This window comes from Callorhinus ursinus, unplaced genomic scaffold (genome assembly GCF_003265705.2).
Source record: "Callorhinus ursinus isolate GAN/ISIS: 27379988/994484 unplaced genomic scaffold, GSC_fseal_2.0 scaffold10, whole genome shotgun sequence".
NCBI classification, from domain to species: Eukaryota; Metazoa; Chordata; class Mammalia; order Carnivora; family Otariidae; genus Callorhinus; species Callorhinus ursinus.
In genome coordinates this window covers 14,206,594-14,228,843 of record NW_027397072.1, presented here as the reverse complement: position 1 = coordinate 14,228,843, position 22,250 = coordinate 14,206,594, and the positions used below count along the sequence as shown (strand labels likewise).

Here is a 22,250-nt window from a genome sequence, read left to right as displayed (position 1 = left end):
GCCTTTTTCTTCTCAGAAATTGACAAGCTGATTTTAAAATTCATATGGAAGTGCAAGAGACCCAGAATAGCCAAACAATCTTGAAAAAGAACAAAGTCGGAAGACTCATACTTCATGATTTCAAAACTTGCTACAAAGCTACAGTAATCAAGACAGGATCGAGTTGGTGTAGGATAGACAGGTAGATCAAGGGAACAGAATTAAGAATCCAGAAATAAGTCCATATCTATGGTCAACTGATTTTCAACAAGGACGTCAAGACAATTCAATAGGGAAAGAATAATCTTTCCAATAAAGGGTATTGGGACACTTGGATAGCCACATGCAAAAGAATAAAATTGGATGCCTTCCTCATATCATATACAAAAATTAATTTATCAGTGAATCAGAGACCTAAATACAGGTGCCAAAACTATAAAACCTGCATAAGAAAAGACAGGCATAAATTTTTGTGACCTTGGATTAAAATGACTTCTTAGATATGCACCAAAATCACAATACAATAAAAGGAAAAATAGATAAACTGACTTCATCAAAATTAAAAATTTTGTGCTTCAAAGAACATTATCAGGTCAAAGGACAAGTATCAAGAAAATGAAAAGACAACCCACATGGTGGGAGAAAACATTTGCAAATCATTTATCTGATAATGATCTAGTATCCAGAATAAAGAACTCTTACAACTCAACAATAAAAAGACAAATAACTTACTTAAAAACAGGCAAAGGGTTTCAACAGACATTTCTCTAATGACGTACAAATGGCCAAAAAGTCTATGAAGAGATGGAACATCATTTGTCATTAGGGAAAATGACAATCAAAAACACGAGATAAACTACACCAGTAGGATGGCTAAAATCAAAAAGTAATAATAATATAAGCATTTTACTATAATGCAAGTGTTTGTGTCGATATGCAGAAATTGGAACCCTCATGCCTTACCAGGGGTAATGTAAAATGGTGCAACCATGCTGGAAAAAAATTTAGCCCATTTCTGGAAAAGTTAAACATAGAGTTAGCATATGATCCAACAATTCCACTTAGAAGTATATTTCCAAGAGAACTGAAAACATATGTTCAAACAAAACATACACATTAATGTTCATAGCAGCATTACTCATAATAGTCAAAGAGGGAAAACAACCCAAACATCCATGTCCATTAATTGAGGAATGGATAAACAAAGTGGTGTATCCATTCAATGGAATCTTATTTGGCCATAGAAAGGAATGAAGTACTGACACTACAACAGGGATGAACTTGGAAAACATTTTTCTAATGAAAGAAGCTTGACCAAAAAAGACCACATATTGTATGATTCCGTTTATATGAAACATCCAGAATAGGCAAACCCATAGAGACAGAAAGTAGATTGGTGGTTGCTAGGGGCTGGGAGGAAGAGAGAATAGGGAGTGACTGACAGTAGGCATGTATTTCTTTCGGGGGTCATAAGAATGTTCTGGAATTAGATAGCTGTACAACCTTAGAATATACTAAGAACCACCAAATTATGCATTTTAGAAAGGTAAATTTTATCATAAGTGAAGTGTATCTCAATAAAACTGTTATTTAAAAAAGGATCCCAGCTACCGAAGAAGGAACGATAGAATTAAAATCTCACAATTTTGCAAGTCATCATGGAATAATGGATCTAGGCTGCTAAAACCCAAATAAAAAGCTGATGGGGCACTTTATGACAGCTACATCAGAATAACAATACCCGAGCCTGAAGTAACAGAAAGAAACAAGACACAGGGTGCCTCTTGATGGAAGTATATACACAGTTCTGCAGTATTTCAACAACAACCAACAATCAGTCCTGAATTTTATTGAGAGTTTAGATCTGCCATTTGAAATCAGAGATTTCAAAGTAACATGTACAATGACACAGCAAAATCTGTGGGAAACCGTACGGGACAGACCCCACAGACCAGATAAGCGATGTATCAGATAGATCCAATGTGTGGGCTTTGTATGAATCCTGATTTTAACTAGCCAAATGCTTAAAAATACATATATATACCTGAAAAACAGGGATGTTTGAGTATCAATGAGATACTTGATAATATACAAGAATTATTGTTAAGGTTTCAATGTGCTGATGGTATTGGAATTATACTCTTTAAAAGAACCCTTATCTTTTGAAGGTGAATACTAAAATATAAAATTATACCATGTTTGGGATTCATTTCAAAATAATCCCTGGGGGGACAGGTAACAGAGCTGGGAAGTGGAGGGTTGGGGGAGGTTGCTCATACAACATATGGCCATGAATTGATCATTGTTGCAGCTGGGTGATGGGTTTAATGTATTATTCTCCCTATTTTTGTCCATCTTAAAATTCTCCAACAAAAATGTTTCAAGAAAAATTTACTAAGCACCTTTTTGGGCCGTGCACCGTAGTAAGTGCTTTAATAGACACTCTTGTTCACCCTTGAATTCCCAGCAGCCTGTGCAGTACCCGGGCACTAGGAGGCAATGAGGAAGCATCACTGAATGAATGAATAATTTCCTTTAATTCCCTAACCGTCCTAAGTGATAAGATCTTACACCCCACCTTGCAAATAGGGACACCTGAGGCACGGAGTTTGCCCAACATCATCCAGATTTTCTGCGGCAGACTCTTTCCACTATGCCTCGAATATGAGTACTTAATTTTTTTTTTAAGTGGGAAGGAGGAGGGACTGGCTGATCTTTGAATTTACCTAGTTTTTCATCATCCTCATTAAAGAGCGCTATACTCTTTAGCAGGGGATTTGGTAGAAGGATGCCGAAGACACATGGGGGTCTCAAATCAGGCACATCCAGGAGTACAAAAGGCATTTGGCCACAAAGTGGAAAACCCAAGTACTATTTTCATTCTTTTCCTCAAGAAGAGCATCAGCTCACTGTGCCGCTCCCCCAGCCCACTATCAACCCAAATTACTCATGGTGAGAACACTGTATACTGTATTTGGCCACCTTGGGCCTCTTGGTGTTTACAGGAAGGAAAAGAAAGAAAAAGATGTCAAAAATCCAAGATACTTACTGGCAGCTTAAAAGAAAAACTGCATTGATCTACTTCTCTCCGAATACCACCCTGTAAAACGCTTTTCGAAGTCATTAACCTCTTACTCACCTCCGCTCTCAAACTCACTTAAAAAAAAATACTCTCAGAACTGTGTCTTTTCAAGGCTGACAAATTTACATGCACACATGTGCATGAGAGACTTTGCTGATGCTCTTGCTTTGCTCAGAAAAGCAACAAGAGCATAACAAATACAAGTCGGTATTTTGATTGTGCAGAATCACTTTTTTCAATCGATTCCATAAATGTAGACAAAAGCCTAGATTCCTTCTGCCCTCCCACTTGTCCAAAATCTACATTAATCCTTCCATCAAATTAAAAAAAAAATAGGGCATTTTTCAGAACTAATACTGCCACCTTTTTGGGATATTCTGAGAGCTGCATTTCATCCCATTAAATTTAAAAGAAAAATCACTCATGTTTTTAAAAGGGGGAGGGTCATGCTAAATTCTATTTCCACCCATGGCATGTGAGGATATTCCAAATAAAAACAAGCAGATGTAAACAGAATTAGAAATCTAAAGTCAATCCACACCTATGGTGGGAGGTGTTCCCACCAGGCACCTTCCCTGACCTTCTCTTATAGCAAGCTCCCCGTGCACCAGGGTGGGTAACACGTAAGGAACAGAAAATTGGTTATCAGTGCTGGGCAGAGAAGAGCAGAGAGCACGGTGAAATACCAGCGGCACTGCATAGCCCACCCCGTGTGGTTTAGAAACGGAGATGTTGTTGGAGCAGCTAAAACAGTGCAATTCTAGGAAATGAAGGGCTGCTTATGAGACATCTAGAAGGTCATGCCCAGCGCCAGCCTATAGAATACATGAAACTCCAGGGAGCCTCTCATTCATACAGCTCATCTCCAACCAGAGGCCGCTCGGAAGGCTGAGTGCTTTACTGAGGCAAGCGCTTTACTAAAGCAAAATGCTTTACTGAGGCCAGAAATCTGTACTATTGGTAAAAAACAAAGAATCGCAGATGGACCTGAAACAGGAAAAGAAGTGGATGGGCCACAAGAGGGGAGCCTTAACTCTGCAGGAGGTACCCCATCAGGAGTCACCTTACGTGGAGGAACCTTATGTGGAGGAACAAGCATAAGCTTGTATTGGTGTCCAGGGGCGTTTGGGAGAATGTGAACGCACCTGAGCCAAATTAGCAGGTCCCCCCACCCGCTTCCTCACCCCTCTCACCCTCTCCCAACAGCCCCTGGTGCACAATCATGTTAGCACCCACCACAAGATATTATAATGTTTTCACAGTTCTCCTCACCCAGCCCCCACAGGTGCTGTCCCTACACCCTAAGCATGGAAGGAATCCTGTATTGCCACCTCTACAGTCTCAGCCCCGTATGCTAATTTCTGCCCGTAATCTACTGAAAGATACTCACTTTGATCCGGAAGAATTAAAAGGCTATCACTCTTTTTGTCAAAGAGCTAGCGGAATGATCTAGACCAGACAAAGTGAAATGAAATGCCTCCAGGGGGCGAACAAGTAAGTTCAAACAAATGAAGCAGGTTGGTTGGGACTGTGGTGAGCCATCCGGAGGCAGGGGCCGCTCAGCACCGGAGTCCTTTGTGGGAACAGAGAGCCAGGACGCGTGTATCTTATGGTGCTCCAGGAGACCCGGAAATCCTGATTTTTATGTGGGGTATCTCAAGTTTAATTGGAATTGATCCAACACGTTTTCAACATTATGTGACTCAAACAAAATGTGTCTCCAGGCCAGGTACTTCCGAGAAGCCCCCAATCCGTGACCTGAGCCAGACTTCACCAACCCTGCTCCACAGCCCATTTTAAGCCAGACTGACTTAAACAGACTCAACACAGAATCTTATCACAATAACAGTAGTTGTTACTTCCTCCAGTTTGGGCCATAAATATCAGAAGGGGGAGTGGGCAGTGCGGGCTACTGATTCTTCCAAAGCTGGCTTGGCGTATCCCCCAAAAGAATCCAACCTAATCCTTCCAGGCTGGCTTTCTCACCTTCCTCTTTTACTGCCCCAACTGCCAGTGAATTTTAATCGGAATAGTCTCCCTGGTGTGTGACCTTCATTTCTGTCACTACACTGTAAGGCTCGTTCTCCCCTCCCTCTGGTTAATAATGGGGCCAGAGGAAAGATCGGTGGCATCTCTTACCCTTGTGGTGTCGATGGCACACTCTCTGCCCTCATCCTGTTCAGTGGAATGTCCATCATCATCCAAGAAGCTCCGCCCTTCTTCCCTCACAGGTGTGTGTAGTACACATAGGCATTTAGTAGCCAAAAAGAAGAGAAGAATCCTGTTTCCTGGTTGAATGGGCCAAAGCAACCACTGGGTAATCACTCTCACCTGCAGAAAAAGCCAGAGGTCAAGTTTTAGCTCCAAGGAAGAAACACACCCAAGACGTTCTAACTCGAACTCAGTGATCTGGGCACTTTACTGATTAGACCCATCTCTTATAGCCCCATGTCATCTCAGGGAGGGGGTGTTCTTCTCCACACACACCCTCCCCCCCCGGGCCATGGAACCATCACTCTCACTGGACACAGGGATAGGGAGGCATCACGGCCCCAGGACCTGACTCACAATCACTCTCAGGCTTAAGGACCCTCAGGTTTTGACTATAGTGGACACTTGGGACATCTCCACTGACCCCAAAGCCAACAAAACATCCAAAGCTAAAATGAGGCACTAGAATTAGAACCGTAGTCATTCACCTCCCACACAGTTTCTTCTAGGAGCATTATTTTCCTGGCTAATTTATCAAGGATATACTTAAAAGCTCCTAAATGAATACATTTTCATCCATTTCAGAGACCAAGTTCTCAGTGTGACTGCCCTAATAGAATTAACACTGCTGCTCTAATTTGAAATCAATAGGTTTCAAAGGCTGGCCAAATTTGATTTTGCTTTATTTGTCCATTGTTGTATTTCACAGATCAGAAATGACTATGCATGCTAGATGAGAGTCCTCCGGTTAAACGTGTGTGTGTCTACGGATGTGTGTGTAGTGTGTATGGGGGCGTTAAGCTTGTACCAAAACAAAAGGACAAATTTACATGTCTCTCTCTGAATAAATTAAAGAAAGCAAAAAAATTTCCAGTTCCCAACAAGGTAAGCCTTGCCTCATGTTGATGCCTCCCCATAGATTTATATTAGTATCTAAGCAGCCATCCACTGATTTTCATGTTTTCCAATCAATGCTAGGTCCTAAAGGGGGCCAGGGGTGGGTGAAGAGGAAGAAGAAAAGATTGATTCCGAGCTTCGGAAAGAAAATGAAAGAAGTGCCTTCGGCTATGTCAGTCATTAAACAAACAATCATTACAGCTTAAGATCTGCCTGGAATTATCCTAGGCGTTGGGATTGCAAACAAGACACAGTGCCTGCCCCCTCCTCCCCACCCCAGGAGCTCCCAGGCCCAGGACCAAATGTAATAAACAAGGAATGGTATCCTACCAACACCAAGGGGGCAATGGAGACGGAGAAAAGCAGGAACACACCGGTCCCAATAATGGCCAAAGAAATCCTTCAATGCATTTTCACCTCTAATAAAGATAGCAAGGAAAGATCCAGAAAAAAAAAAAAAATGCAGCTCTACTCAAAGTGAATTTCTGAGACCAGGACTCTCTTAGCAGAAAAGGTAGAGCAATCTCAACAGGGATAAATAAAATCAGTTCAGGAGCTAAAGTCCTCCTCTTTCTCCTCCTCCTCCACAACCTCCCAGCAACACATCATTGGGTCAGTCTCAAACATTTGTGTGCCACTGAAATGCAGAAATGCACCGTGCTTTTTTTCAAGGGTACAGCACACACATATAGTCTTCCTTCCCCAGTGTAGCACATGTTAAGGGAAAAAGTAAGATTAATCTGGCTGGGAGATAATTAATTAACTGCAAACAGCTTTGATATGACTATATTAATTATTGAAGAAAAAAAATTAACAAAGCACTTAGGCTATTTGGCACTTCTGAGAAACCCCAAGCATTGTTGGGCACTGGCTCATCACAGAAGGACTGGCCCAGGGACAGACTGAGAGGGGAGCTAAGTGTGTCTTTTTCACAGAAACTGTGGGCCCTCCATCAATGTCTGATGAATTAATAACCTCCCAGGCTGCCTTTTTTCTCTGTCTCCCCCCAAACTCAGAATGCCAGTGTTCTGCCTCATTTTCCATCACTATGACTCCTGTCCAAAAAACTAGATTTTTGGAAAAGATACAATACCAGTCAATAAGTCAATAGCTCTCGGTGTGAATTTATGTCAATTCACACCCCTCCGAGATAGAGCATTCACATTCTAAGGGTGACCTTTCCATGTAAAATAATAACCAGCATTTTCTGAGTCCCTACAACACGCCAGAACCTTCTAGGAGTTTCACACACATCACCTCTATCCTCAAAAAAATGTTAACTGTGATTCCCATTTGATAGGACATCGAGGCTCAGGGAAGTGATTTGTCCAAAGTCCCAAACCCAGTGAATGCCAGAGCCAGGATTCAAACTGAGGTAAGTCTGCCTGATGTGACTATATGAATTATATTTGATATGACTATATGAATTACTGAAGAAAAAAATTAGTTGTCGGGGAAAGTTAACGACTGGGAGAAGTGAGCAGAACATGCCCCAAACCAGCAAACTTTCGGAAAGAAAAACGTGTGCATCCAACACGGTCTCCCCTTCCTGCTTAACAATCCCACCACATGGTTCCATTCTCTATGTTCCCACCACCATCAGCATGTAACTGTTCAAAAGAAGACGGTATCGTTTGCAATTTAGCACCTAAGCAGGCTTCTGACTTTGCTGAGTGATTCAGCAGGATGGTGGCAAAACACATCAGGTTCACTCAAGTATTGCTAGCCTCTGTAGAATTCTCTGCACAATAAAAAGGGAGGCCCTCTGCAGCATGCTTGCAATGGACCCTCCAGCTTGGCTATATTTCCTGGTGGGTTGACGACAGCATTCAAAAATGTACAGAATGACTGGCTCCATTATTGAGAGGGAGAAGGTGAAGATTAAGTGGCCTCTTGGACTCTTTCATCATCCAGAGAGCTGACATCCAATCTTGGAATAGAACGAGGAAAATCAAATGGACAAGCAGATAGTACACAGGGGTAATAATAACTCCTGATGTCCATCTCCCAGGACTCAGATTCACAGGACTAAGGTTGCTCTCCAGAAATTAAACTATAAAATCAGTGTCTGAGAGATCAAAACAGACACTTGGAGGGCCACTGCTGCATAGGTCTCGGTCTTACGTACTTGCACAGAATCCTGAGTGTATCTGTTACTGCCCTGCTCATATTCTTCTGAAATGTTGTCACCTCCGTCTACCCGCTGGACTGAGAAGCCTCCAGCTAGGGACAGTGTTATAATATCAGTCTTCATATTCATTATCCCTGTTATACAATGGTGCTTGACACATTTTTATTGAACCAATTCCTCTCCCCCAAGACAAGACTAAAGAGTAAATTAATTAAAAGAATCAATATGGATAATGAAAGGCAGTTGGTCAAGGGAAGCGGAGGCGGAAAGTGTAAAAGATCAAAGTTGGTTGCCCAAGACCCATCCCACCACTTTCCGAAGGAGGTCTCGCCCTGAAGAGGCAGCATCGTCCAGCCCCGATAGGGACGTCTCAAGTGGAATTTTAAGTGTCTACACCTAGAGTTTCAGGTATCATTAGATACCCAAAAACCTCTCCTTGTTCTGATTCTAGACCCCCTGAGGCAACAGAGAGCACGTGAGCATGTCCACTCTGTCCACGAGATGTATTTATCAGTGGAACATAATAAGGCAGGAAGAGGTTTATTTACTCCATTTTCTGTAAGTTTCTATGAGAGTCAATCTGCTAGAGTCGGATCAACTCTAGGACATCTGAAAGTGAGTTTCTGAAGTTGCCAGGCTGCCAGAGAGCCTGACCCTGACCTGGGATAAGGTCACCAGGTAAATAGCACATTTAAGCACCATCCTGACAGCCAGCCAGCTTCCCTGGAGACACCCTGACCTTGCCAACCTCTACAGAAGAGTTTCTCAGCCTCAGCACTATTGACATTTTGAGGCCAGGTAATCCTCTTGCGGGGGGCTGTGCGATGTACTGCAGGACAGTTAGCAGCATCCCTGGCCTCAACCCACAAGAACTTCTCCTCCCTGTCCCCTAAGGTCATGACAACCAAAGTTGCCAAATGTCCCCCAGAGAGCAAAACCATCCCCAGTTGTGAACAACTGCTCTAAAGTAGAGTAAAAAGATCTCAGATAATCAGATACTCAGATTTGGAAGCTGGAAGTTCAGAAGGCTCAGAATGGCAGATTGCAATCATACGTCATCTGCTGACAGGGGCTGGGGATATTCCCCTGGAAACCTGTTCTTCTGGAATTCAGTCATGGCATTTCTGGTGTCAGACAAGCAAAACTTTGCAAGTGAGGAAAGATAAAAGGCAGGTTAACCTTTTGTTGAGACTCGAAGCATGCTTCAGGCAATTGGAGTCTAGAGTAAAGGTTAGTGATTTTCTCTGAGAATCTATCTGATATTTGCTAACATTTTTGGTGCGAGCATGATGCACAGGGCAATGCACACATAGTTTGAAAGATGTCTTACTATAGCTCTCGGTAGGTAGGGGTCCTCTTGCTGACCACACCCACCCCTGACCAAGCTCCAATCGTGTGGACGTTAATTGATGTCCCAAGAAAAATGCAAATACATGTCAGTTTTGTAGTCTTACCCCTATTTATCAATCACAGACTAATTTTCAATAAAATCTAAGAGTACTGAAATAATAGGAATAATAACAAAAGGTGAAATTCGGCCCTACTTCTATCTTGATTAACTAATGAGAGTTGTAGTCTGGGGTTTTGCTTAAATAAAATTAAAATCTCACAATCAGACTGCCATAATTAGATATAGGGTGCCAGAAAAACTGTACTTATATTTAAATCCTATAACCCAAAGCAATCAGAATACACCACCTCCCAGTTGATTCCGACGGTAGACTACTAAGAATATCCCTGAATTACTTCGTTTTTCCAAATTATCAAATTTTAAGACATACGTTAATATGAGAAATCCTTGAATTAACAATGACTTTTTTTTTTTAATTTTGCTCTGTCCCCAGAAGAAAATGAAAACTTCTCAGGGTCTAATACATTCAGGGATTAAAAATAAATTTATAGAAGTTCTGGTCTTTGGGGAGGAAACCAGTAAGTGCCTTCCAAAGCAAAGCCTCTAAATTATATTTCAAAAGTTAATATAAATTACACTTCTCTTGGCCATCCAGAATGAGTAAATCCAATACCACCTCCAGAAATCCCTAAGGCTTGAAGCACGGGTAACTAAACACCACTTTCCTCTCCTCGGGTTCTGTGTTCCTAGACAACCCTCCCTGGGGAACAGAGGGAGACAGCAGGCTACTGCTGAGTCACTGAGTCACCTCCAAAGGCAATATTCAGAAAGGAAAGTGAGGAAAAGCCCATTGGAAGGGATCTCCCTCCATAAGAGGGAGCGAAACTTCGCAGCCACTGACCCCAGCATGGTCATCCCCACACGATGACAGGGCTCTGGGACCACCCCGAGTGGTCCATATGGCTGCCACTATCCCACCAGCCCCAGTAAGGAACTGCCCTGGCTCCCTCCACCTTGCAGGAACCCCTTATAGCAGAACTGCCTGAAATCAGGGGCTCAGGCTACAGCCAGGACACAGGCAGGCAAATCAGCCCACCCAGGGGCCACAGACCCTGAGCTCAGTCTCATCTATCCCCATGTTTTTCATGGCTGATGCATCCAGCGTCTGAACTAGCACAGTGATTAAAAGAACAACTGAAAGCAAGCAATTTTAGAGAGTAGAGGGGAAAAAAAAAAAACCTATCATGCCATGGTAATAGTGATAGAAACAGGCAAAAGGAAACCTTTTGGAGGTCACTGTAGCAATGTGTGTTACAAAGTTGCGGTTTCACATCAGAGACTGTGTCCTGAAGGAATAAATTGGACAAGTGTGCAAGGATGGGTATCCAAGGATGTTCATGGCATCGGTAGTTATTCATAAGAATAAAAAGTCAAAGGCAACCTAAATGTCCATCAATAGGAAAACAGTCAGTTAGATCAGGAGGTAGCCATGTAATGGGATAGTCTGTGGCTATTAAAAACACTGAATCATAGGGCGCCTGGGTGGCTCAGTCGTTAAGCGTCTGCCTTCAGCTCAGGTCATGATCCCCGGGTCCTGGGATCAAGTCCCACATCAGGCTCCCTGCTCGGCAGGAAGCCTGCTTCTCCCTCTCCCACTCTCCCTGCTTGTGTTCTCTCTCTCGCTGTGTCTCTCTCTGTGTTAAAAAATAAATAAAATCTTTAATAAATAAATAAATAAATAAATAAATACACTGAATCATAGGAAGAGCTCCCGTATACTGAATCAGGTGTTTCAATAGGTCTGGGTGTTTGCATGTCTGAACCCACCTAACCCTCACAACACTTGAACAAGTAGTATTTTTACAGGACTCATTTTACAGATGGAGAAACTGGTAAACAGAGAAATTAACTAACTCTCCAGGGTCAACAGCTATTAAGTGATAGCTTCATGGTTTGAATTTAAACAATAATGCTCTAAAGCCATTCTCTTAAGCACAATGCTCTACTACCTATAGATTCATGAAAAGATCATCCCAGTATGCTAAGTAAAAAGAGAAAATAATTATAGTACAACATATGGCATGATCTGATCTTCATAAAAGAGGTCTAACTTTACAAAGGGATGAAGAATAATCTCTAAGAATATACACAACAATGTTAAATGCATTCTCTCTGGATGCTAGAATTTGGGGTGATTTTTGCTTTCTACTCTGTACCTCTCAACATTGTGTGACTTTCTTTGCAAGTATTATGAAGCCCTTATGTAAATAGTCGTTTCGGGGCCCCTGGGTTCCTGGCCTCAGCAGGTTAAGTGTCTGCCTTCGGCTCAGGTCATGATCCCCCTTGGTCCTGGAATCAAGCCCCATGTTGGGCTCCCTGCTCAGCAGGGAGCCTGCTTCTCCCTCTCCCTCTGCCTGATGCTCCCCCTGCGCATGCTCTGTGTGTGTGTGTGTGTGTGTGTGTGTGTGTGTGTGTGTGTGTCAAATAAATAAATAAATAAATAGTCAATTCTTTTTGGAAAAAATAAAAGATCAAAAGCAGCCTTGGTCAGGACTTGGGGAGGGGAAGGGGGAGCGGGATAGACACTTAAGTGAACGTACGGATTTGGGTGAGATAGGACCCTCCACCGACGGCCTCCTTTGTCATCTGTAGAATCATATGCCTCTGCTGCTCATTCACATCTGCTCTGTGGCAGGCACTGTCCCGGGAACTACAGAGAACAAAAGACAACGTGGCTGCTGCCCTCAGAGCTTACAGTTGCTTAGAAGGGGTTAGAGGAGGGTCCACAGGTAAATGAATAATTGCAGAAGATGTCAGGTACCCTGAGGAGGGGTACCGAGGTGCCGTGTAAATTCACAGGAGGTAAGGGGTCCCTCTGGGATCAGGAAGGAGGGAAAACTACAGGAATAGGTGGCATTTGAGCTGAGGCTTGCGGGTTGGGTGAGATGTGAACAAGTAAAGAAGACAGGTAGGAGTAAGAAGGTGGTCCTCCCCGGAGAGGAAAGAATACAGCAAAGCCCTGGGGACTAGAAAGCTCGTGGTATGTACAGAGAGCAGAAAAGAGTTGAGTCTGGCTAATGGAGCCCTGTGACCTAGAGATATTCATGTAGAACATAAAGAACTCTACCTGTACTAGCCACACGTCTGTGAACCAGGAATAACGAAGGTGAGTGAGCGATAGCTTTAGGAAAGGAGAACGGATTGCAGGTGGCCATACAGAGAATCTGCTGAAACAAGGACCATAACTCAAGTCTCCTGAACTATTTAGCCACAAGGAACCAGTCAGAGAGGCATAAAAAAGCTCTCGGAGTTATCGCTGTTTCCAGAACATCTGGAAATTAGAGGCTGGCTTTGGGTACAGCAATTCACCAGGCACTGCAGTGACCTAAGATGCCAAACGGTGCATTCCAGCACTGTCTACGAAGTGCAGACAGTGGCAAGGACAGAAATGTGGGCAACATCTCATGAATTTACCCCCCTTCTCTCTTGCACCTCTCCCTCACAGTGCAGGAAAGCAGGGCTCAGTAGGGAGAATTCAGGAGGTCCTTGAATTTAGATCTAAATCAACTGATCTAGAAAATCAAAGTCTTGATTTTCACTAATCTCTAACCGAAATTTAGTAATTCCTCCTAATAAAAATGCAGGCAGTGGCCCAGGGCAGTAAAAAGCAGTACCAGTGACTTCACCCCATAAGAAATTCCAGGTAATTTCATATCATAGCACACTTGTTCCAGGTCTCAGAAAATAATCACGTCGGTTCATTGTTTCTTTGAAATCACAGTAGTTACAGACCTATTGCTAGATCGTCCTTAAGGAGTTGATGAAGAAGCACATAAATCATAAGTTGGTTTAAGTATTTTGATAACTATATATTTCCATACAGTTGGATTCCTTTATATACTCTGGCTCTTATATTTTGTAGTTAAAAACACTGTTCTGAAAAGGGGGTCATAGGCTCCCCCAGACGTCCAAAGGTGTCCATGGCACAAAAGGGTTAAGAATCCATTAGCTAGAGATCCTGTTAAAATATAAGTCACACCATGTCACCCCTGTGTTCAACTCTTCAGGGGCTTCCATCTTCCTCAAAGCAAAACTCCCTTCCTCTCACTTTACTTACCTGATTTCATCTCCTCCTCTCTCTCTTTCATTCCCAACTAGCATCCTGGTGTCCCTATTCCGTCATCATTCCTGCCTCAGGGCCTTTGCACTGGCCTGATCCCTGCGCCTGGAATGCCCTATCCATAGGGGACTGCATGGCTTGCTTCCCCATTCTCTTCAGGCCTGCACTCAAATGATAGCTTCCAAATGAAGCCATTCGTGGTTACCCTATCTAAAATACCCTGCAGTGAAACGCCCATCCCCCACTCCTTGCTTTATTTTTTCTCCTTAGCATTTATCACTCCCTAAAATATACTTAGAGACATGCACTTTATTTTTTTATCATATTTATTACTTATTTCCCCACTCAGACATGAGCTCCACCATATCCCAAGTGGCTACAACCTAGTCTGACACACAGTAGGTTCTTAAAAGTTATTTGCTGAATTAATTAGCAGGGTAACATTTGTCACATAGCTTGGCTGTGGCTGCTTCCATTCCATGTTGAATTTTAAAGCCTCCCCTGCTCATTGTATTCCTGGGAGAAAAGAAAAATCACGGTAAATGTGCCTGTGAAATTGTGGTCACCACCGAAGAAAGGTAGCTTATTTATCAGCCACTGCAGAGGGAGATGCATTTTTTTCCTTAATAAAAAGAGTTCTCATCAAAGACAAGATAGACAAGGGGCACCTGGGTGGCTCAGTCATTAAGTGTATGCCTTCAGCTCGGGTCATGATCCCAGGGTCCTGGGATCGAGTCCCGCATCGGGCTCCCTGCTCAGTGAGGAGTCTGCTTCTCCGTCTCCCACTCCCCCTGCTTGTGTTCCCTCTCTCGCTGTGTCTCTCTCTCTGTCAAATAAATAAATAAAATCTTAAAAAAAAACCCACAAAGACAAGATAAATTCACACACACACACACACACACACACACGATAAGTTATTAGATCAAATTATGTCATAAAACAAACACAAAAAAGTAAATGGGAAAATTGGTACGTGGCATCCAACCAGCAAAACACCCACTCACCCAGCTTGAAATAGAGGTGACGCTCGCTGATAAGATCATCACAAAGATGCCACCTGGCAAGTGGTAGAAGGAAACGGGCAGTGTACAATCACAGGAGTAAATGCAGGTAGTAAGTCACCGCATGGACCCTGCTCAACTTAACCTGCTGCTGTTGAAATGTACCATTGCCCATTTGAAGGCACTGTTGCTCAAACCAGCAAAAACGCACCTAACACTGGGAAGATCCGAACTTGGCAGGGCTGCCTTCACACACATACAAGGAACCTCATTCCATTCCAGCCCCTGGAGTGCTCTGTTTTAATAAGAACAACCAAAGCTAAGATTGGATTCCTTGTAGTTACAAAATGTGAGTCGAGGACAAAGAAAGTCCTATTTTATATCACATACATCCTTATATAGATATGATCAAGTCACTCACATATTAAAAAGTAACAAAACAAACTCTCCCAACCGCAATTGCTCTTGGCAACACAGCTTCTTGAAATCATTTTTTTACACTCAACCTTCCTTCTTCTTGTGCAATTCTTGCCCTAACACTCCATTAAGCATTTTTGCTAAGGGCACCTCCAGAAGACCAAACCCAAAGCACACTTCTCATCTGCGTGTGACTTACCTGTCCAAGGCATTTGCCCACCTCCCAGCCCCTGGGGGTCACTGATGCCACGTGTCTGACTATTCACTCTTGTTTTCCTGTGAAACTCTGTTTCATCTTCCCAAACCTTAAACCTGGGTGGGGGGGGTGTCACGAAATAAAATACCTTTGGGGGCCATGCAGGTGCCTGAAATGAAAAAAGAGGACATCTGGTCGCTGTGACAAGCTGGAGAGCATCAGCCCCGCCAAAAGGGGACTGCTGTCCCTTATCTGTGCACATCAGGTGGTCAGATTGCCCAGCTTGCTGAAAACACCCACAAATCTTATTTTTATGTGAACTTTCCCGATTTTCTAAAAGTTGGCAATGATTGGTTTTAGTGTTTTGCTATCGTGAGCCAAATCAAACAGATCTGTACGCTGCAGCCTCAAATGGGTGTCACTGCAAACACCCCGGGTTTCTCCTGCCCCTCTGCTTCTCTCCCTGGGGGTTTCGTTGCACTACAGAGCCCGGATGTGCATCTCCAGCCCCGATCTCCCCCCTCCCTTTCAGGCTCCGATACCTGCCTCCTGGACAAGTCCACTGGGACCTTAAAATAAACGTGCCTACACTTTCCCTTCATCCTCTATTCCCAAACATTTCTCAAATTCCTTTCTTTCCTCATCCCTCCTGCCTCTGCTTTAATTCAGACGCTTGGTATTTTTCCATGGTTATTACAATACACTTCTAATTGTCTTCCCTGCCTTAGACCTATCTCCATCCCCTACCTTCAGATTCATTCTCCATTCAAGTTCAAGCTACCTTACAATGTGCAGGCTCCAGGTCCTCTGCTAGCTCCCTTGCCCTTCCTGATAAACTCTGGACCCAGAGTGCTTGAGTCTGAATCCCATCTTCACCACCCACTAGCTGTGTGACCTTGGGCAATTACTTAAGTTCTCTGAGCCTTGGTTTTGTTTTTGTTTTTTCATTTGTAAAACATGGATACTAAATATCACATGCCACATAGAGCAGTCATGAGGACTCATAATAAGATAATAAAAATAAAGCCCTGGGTGGCTCAGTCGTTAGGCATCTGCCTTCGGCTCGGGTCATGATCCCGGGGTCCTGGGATCGAGCCCCGCATCGGGCTCCCTGCTCCACGGGAAGCCTGCTTCCCCCTCTCCCACTCCCCCTGCTTGTGTTCCCTCTCTCGCTGTGTCTCTCTACGTCAAAAAATAAATTTAAAAAAATCGTTAAAAAAAATAAAATAAAAAATAAAGCCCTCTTGGGAGACGAACCATGAGAGATGATGGACTCTGAAAAACTGAGGGTTCTAGAGGGGAGGGGGGTGGGGGGATGGGTTAGCCTGGTGATGGGTATTGAGGAGGGCACGTTTTGCATGGTGCACTGGGTGTTATGAACAAACAATGAATCATGGAACACTGCATCAAAAACTAATGATGTAATATATGGTGATTAACATCACAATAAAAAAAAATAAAAAAAAAAAATAAAAAAAAATAAAGCCCTCTTTGCTTAGCACATAGTAAATGCTCAATTAAATGTGAGCTGTCATTATCATGATTCCTCATCCATTATCCCCACATTCCACAACCAAATCAAACTCTAGAAGTATAAGGAATCCTCCCAAAGTATCCTTGACTTCTCACTCATTTGTCTGCTCAGAATGCCCTTCAAGACTCATATTTTCCATCATATTCTCCAGAACTAAGCCCTGACCCCAGACATCTCCCTGCCCCAAATCCAGGCCCCCACCTACCATTGCCTGCCTCCATCGAGTTTCTAACTTGCTGAACTGCAGTAGAACAATCTCCTGGAAGCCTCCACCACCGCACTGTCAACCCCACAAAAGCAAGGCCTACTTTTCCTTAATCTTTGTATCGTTAATGCCCAGCAAAAAATAATGAATGACTGGATGAACTTCCCTAATTCACAGATCAACCCAGAGGGGCAGGCATTATCATGATCCAGCACTTACGCATGAGGTTCAATACAGTTCAGCCCACAGGGGAGGCAGCAAGAGCGTCCTGCCGGCCTCTCTGGTCTCGGCACCCACCAATCTACTCCAAACCCCTCTGCCTAAACCCCATCAAATTACTCTCATCCCCAATCTCACAGTGTACTCTCCTTCCCAAACCTCCTTGAAGCTGTCCCTTCTGTTCCCTTCTTTTCCAGTTAATTCCACTTTTGTCTTCAAGAAATCAGCTCAAAGATCACCTTTTTCAGGACACTTGCTTTGGTGTACCACATGTGAGAACATGCACACACACACACACACACACACACACACACACCTGATGCTAAATAGGAAAAAAAAATAGGCACATCTCCTTGGTGCTTCCACCCAATTTCTTTTTTTGCGGGGGGCGGACGGGGAGGAGGGGCAGAGGAAGAAGGAGAGAATCTTGAGCAGGCTCCAGACCCAGCATAAGCCCGATGCAGGGCTCCATCTCATGACCCATAGATCATGACCTGACGCTCAACCGACTGAGCCACCCAGGCACCCCTGGTCCCAATTCCTTAGCAACCTCACGGATACACAGTGATATCAGTGTCTGACACATAGCCAACAAGTGGGAGATTTGGGTGGAAGTATGACTGAATGAATGATCTACTTGAGGTAAAAGACAAGGATTTTCCTGCTCAAAATGGAGCAAAGAAGGCCACTTGGGAGTTGCCTTCACATACGTGCCTTCCTGGGGGCTCCAGCACACTGGTATGAGGATGCCTCGCTGAGCTACTGCTTCTCTCTACCCAGTGGGAGCGCCCAACACATTATGACATTTCCAGTGGATTGTAGAAAAGCGCTTATTGCTACTAGAAGTAACAGAGTGCTTTTGCCAAATTATAAATCTCAGTATGTTCGCAAGGAACTCAAAGAACCGAATGTCACTGCTCTAGTAAGTTGCCACAGTGGCTATTTCATGGGGTGAAAAAAAAAAGTTTCATTTAACATTTTAAAAGATATAATAAAATAAAGGTGATCATTCATACAGCATCTAATCCATTATTTGGAAGGTAGAAAAAAATGTTTTCATGCTTCACGAACATCCACATCCAGCTCCTAGAAGCCACCCTGGGAGGAATTTTTTTTTTAACACTTTCCCCAGAACTATCTGCTGTGACTAATTCCATACTTCATCCACATGAAAACAAAATTATAAAATAATGAGATTCCCCAGACAACGCAAGCCAAAAAGCTTTCAATTTTACTTATTAGCATTAAATCTCACACCTCTGTTTTTTCCAATTCATTTCCTAAGTGCACCTTCCATTTCCAAGTTTTCCACAGGAGGGAGAAGGAGGTGGGACAGAGCTGGAGGAAGAACAAGGAGATTCTCTGAAGAGCGAGGTATCCTCCTGAGAGTGAAGTTCAAGACCAAGCCCCAGGAGAGAGCTTTGGGCACCACCTCGGGACAGACTCCACAGTAAACAGGAATGTACACTTGAAAAAATCAAACTTTGTGTACCCTGGAGAAAAGCATGGCTTTCTTTACCTGATTGTCACACTCAAAATCTTCCATGTCTTGCGTTTCCTAGTCAAGTTAGTTTAGCAAGCGCAATTCAAAATAGTTCCACAATAGACCAACCGGGTAGCTTCTGAAAAAGTTAACAATAGAATGTGCAAACAGAATTTTTTTGTTGCTTGTTTGTTATATAAGCTCAGGGGGAGAAAATATGTTGTTGTTTTTTTTTTTCCAGGAGCCACCTAGTTCTTTCATCTGAAATCACAGATAAAACAACACATTGAAATGCTAAAGTTCAAGGTCAGATAACATTTGATGAAAAGAGCTAAAATGTAGAACATAACAAAAAATTTACTTGGCTGCAGATTTATTCTACAGCGGTAGTTCTCAAAATGTGGTCGGGAGACCCCTGCGATTCCTAAGACCCTTCAAAGGGCCCATAAGATCAAAACTGTTTTCCTAATCAACTAAGATATTTTCCTGTTTACTTTCATTCTCTCACAAGTGTCCAGTGGAGTTTTCTAGGGAGTGTATGATGTGTGGGATCACAGACTAAACAAAGAAGCAAGTCTAAGAATCCCACTGCCTTCCATTAAACCAGACAATAAGTACACTTGTAAAAATGTAACACAATGCCACCTTTGCATTGTTTTTGTTTTGAAAAGAGATATTTTTCATAAAAATATGCCATTTATGTTAACATGCAATGAGAATATTGTCATTTTAAATGAATTAATAATTAATACTTCAAAATGTAGCTATTTTAAGATTTTATCTTTTTTTTTTTTTAAGGATTTCTCTATACCCAACGTGGTCAAGGTTACAATTTACAACCCCGAGATCAAGAGTTGCATGCTCTGCCAACAGAACCAGCCAGGTACCCCTAAAATGTAACTATTTTAATTTCTAATATATATATTGATAGATGAAGAGTATGCATTGCAGCAGCTGAAGTCATGGCAGGACAGGTGTTTAGAAAGTTTCTTCCCCTCTTTGACCAAATTCTATTCAAAAGGAGTACAGCCAAAATCTCAGGGAAAAGTATTGCACGCAAGAATAGTAGCTGTTGGTTCGGGCTCTAAGGGAAAGGGTGGAGAGGTTAGCATGAAAGTTGGAGATAAAATTCTTCTCCCAGAATATGGAGGTACCAAAGTAGTTCTAGATGACAAGGATTATTTCTTATTTAGAGATGGTGACATTCTCAGAAAGTACTAGACTGAAACACATTATTATTGTAATGGTATCAGGTGAAGCTGCCCATTCACAGCTGAAGTTGTAAAATCTTTCGTCATGTAAATAATTTCGATGTCTCTCTTTTATAATAAATGAATAGTATCCGAAAAAACATATTGATAGATATAACTCCCATTAACAGGAGCTTGCGGGGGGGGGCGGTTCTCAATAATGTTTAAGCATGGAAAGAATCGGAGACCAAAACAAAGGAATCTCAATTTCTTTTTTTTCCCCAATTTTGTTATCGTGATAAAATACACGTGACATAAAATTGACCATCTTAACCATTTTTAAGGGTACGGTTCTGTGGTATTGAATGGTTATCAGTACCATCTAACTGCCAAACTCTTTGCCTCTTGTCAAACTGAAACTCTATATGCAATTGTTACTTCTTTGCGGTTTGTCTACTTCTATGCAATCAGCGAGGCAGCCCACACCACCTCTGTCCCCTGGAGGGTGTGTGTCTGTGTGCGCGGCATGTGGATCAAGGCCCTGCAGAGAGAACTCCGCCTCCCTTCGACACCACACAATCCTGGAGTTCCACGAAGAACCATCTAGCTTCCCACTCCTTGTAACTTACCTCTGCATTCGCGCGCATTCTGAAACCTAACCCCCGTGTCTAATAATGCTTCCATAGGATTTATTTCTGAGCTGCTGACACTAACTTACGAATGAAAGGTTGTAAAACAGGGCTTGCTTTTGTGCTTTTAAATGATGTGGCTGACAGGAGTGACTGGTTGAAAAGAGCCAAAAGCAAACCCATTGGAGTTTAGGGCCACATTACACAACTGCATCCTGTCTTCTTTGCTTCAAAGCCCCATACAAAGGACACTAGATGACAAGGCAAAATGCACTGCAGTGTCCGCATTTTAAGTCTGGGGGGCGCTGGGAGAAAACTCAGTGTGCGTCACCGCAAAGATGTACCACAGTGACATCTGCTTTCAAATTAGGTCAAGAAGTCCGGAGTTTGTCTTGAGACAAACCATAAGAGACTCTTAATCTCAGGAAACAAACGGAGGGTTGCTGGAGTGGAGAGGGGTGAGGGGGGATGGGGTGGCTGGGTGATAAGACATTGGGGAGGGTATGTGCTATGGTGAGCGCCGTGAATTGTGTAAGACTGATGAATCACAGATCTGTACCCCTGAAACAAATAATACAGTATATGTTAATAAAAAGGAAAAAAAAGAAGTCCAGGGAAACTACATAAAAGGTAAAGTTCTCAGGCAATATATGAACGTCCAACGAGATTCCTATTTTTGCATATCCAGAGAGCCTACCCTGTAGAGTTCTGATTTAAGGAGATGATAAGAGATGGGAATATTGATACCTTTTTACTCTTTGGCAAAGATGGTAGATAGAGGGGCACCTGGGTGGCTCAGTAGGTTGAGCATCTGACCCTTGGTTTCAGCTCAGGTCATTATCTCAGGGTCTTGAGACCAAGCCCCATGCGGGCTCCACACTCAGTGGGGAGTCTACTTGAGATTCTCTCTTCCTCTCCTTCTGTCCCTCCCTCTGCTCATGCTCTCTCTCTAAAATAAATAAGTAAATCTTTTTTTTTAAAAAGATGATAGGTAGGTAGATAGATAGATAGACAGACAGACAGGAGGACACTACCATATAATAACACCTTTCATTTACACTTTTAGCCTGGAGAAGGAGAAGATTCAACCCTGAAATAGCCTCAGAGCTAAATCATGGCCGGGTGATGTCTAATCACCAAGAGGAGGAGGGAGAAGGAGATTTGACGTCAGCAGCCTCATGAAGGTACCATACTTAGAAAACCGGGATCTTAAAAACCCACGAGAAAAACTCTGCCCAGAAGGTCTGATTTACTGACCTCAAAGACAAGAGTGCTGACCTAACTTTTTGCCGGAACCCAGGCATCTCCTCTCAATCCAATCCAACCAACCACAGTCCTTAGGTGCCAAGTTCTCCCACCCCTCTGGCCAATGAAATTCTTTACCTTAAGTAAATCCTAGGAAATGCTCTTAGATTCACCTTGGCATGTCAGTCAGCACTGAAGAAAGTCCAGCGCCAGACCAGTCCACAAAAGAATGAAAGTTAAAAAAATGTGGGCATATTCAAGCCCCATATTTTCGTCTGCTGGCATTCCTTTATCTCACCACCATAATTATTGGCCAGGACAGAAGTCGCATTCCTGAAAGAAACAGCAAATGTCTTAACT

General features: G+C 43.0%; 1 protein-coding gene and 1 pseudogene across 7 annotated transcripts in view; one reads left to right on the top strand and one right to left on the bottom strand.

Moving 5' to 3' along the window:
- Positions 1 to 22,250, bottom strand: part of KCNS3 (potassium voltage-gated channel modifier subfamily S member 3) — a 38,728-nt gene that overhangs the window by 8,626 nt on the left and 7,852 nt on the right. For 3 of the 7 annotated variants that reach the window (XM_025867777.2, XM_073897021.1, XM_073897022.1), the window contains exons 2-3: positions 12,252 to 12,361; positions 5,201 to 5,392 (exon numbers count right to left, since the gene is read on the bottom strand). The gene's annotated coding sequence lies outside the window, so the exon portion shown is untranslated. Of the gene's footprint in view, positions 1 to 5,200; positions 5,393 to 12,251; positions 12,362 to 22,028; positions 22,174 to 22,250 lie in introns of those variants that run through there. The other 4 variants (XM_073897019.1, XM_073897020.1, XM_025867776.2 and 1 more) reach the window with 2 other exon arrangements.
- LOC141373480 (10 kDa heat shock protein, mitochondrial pseudogene) lies at positions 19,789 to 20,181 on the top strand (annotated as a pseudogene).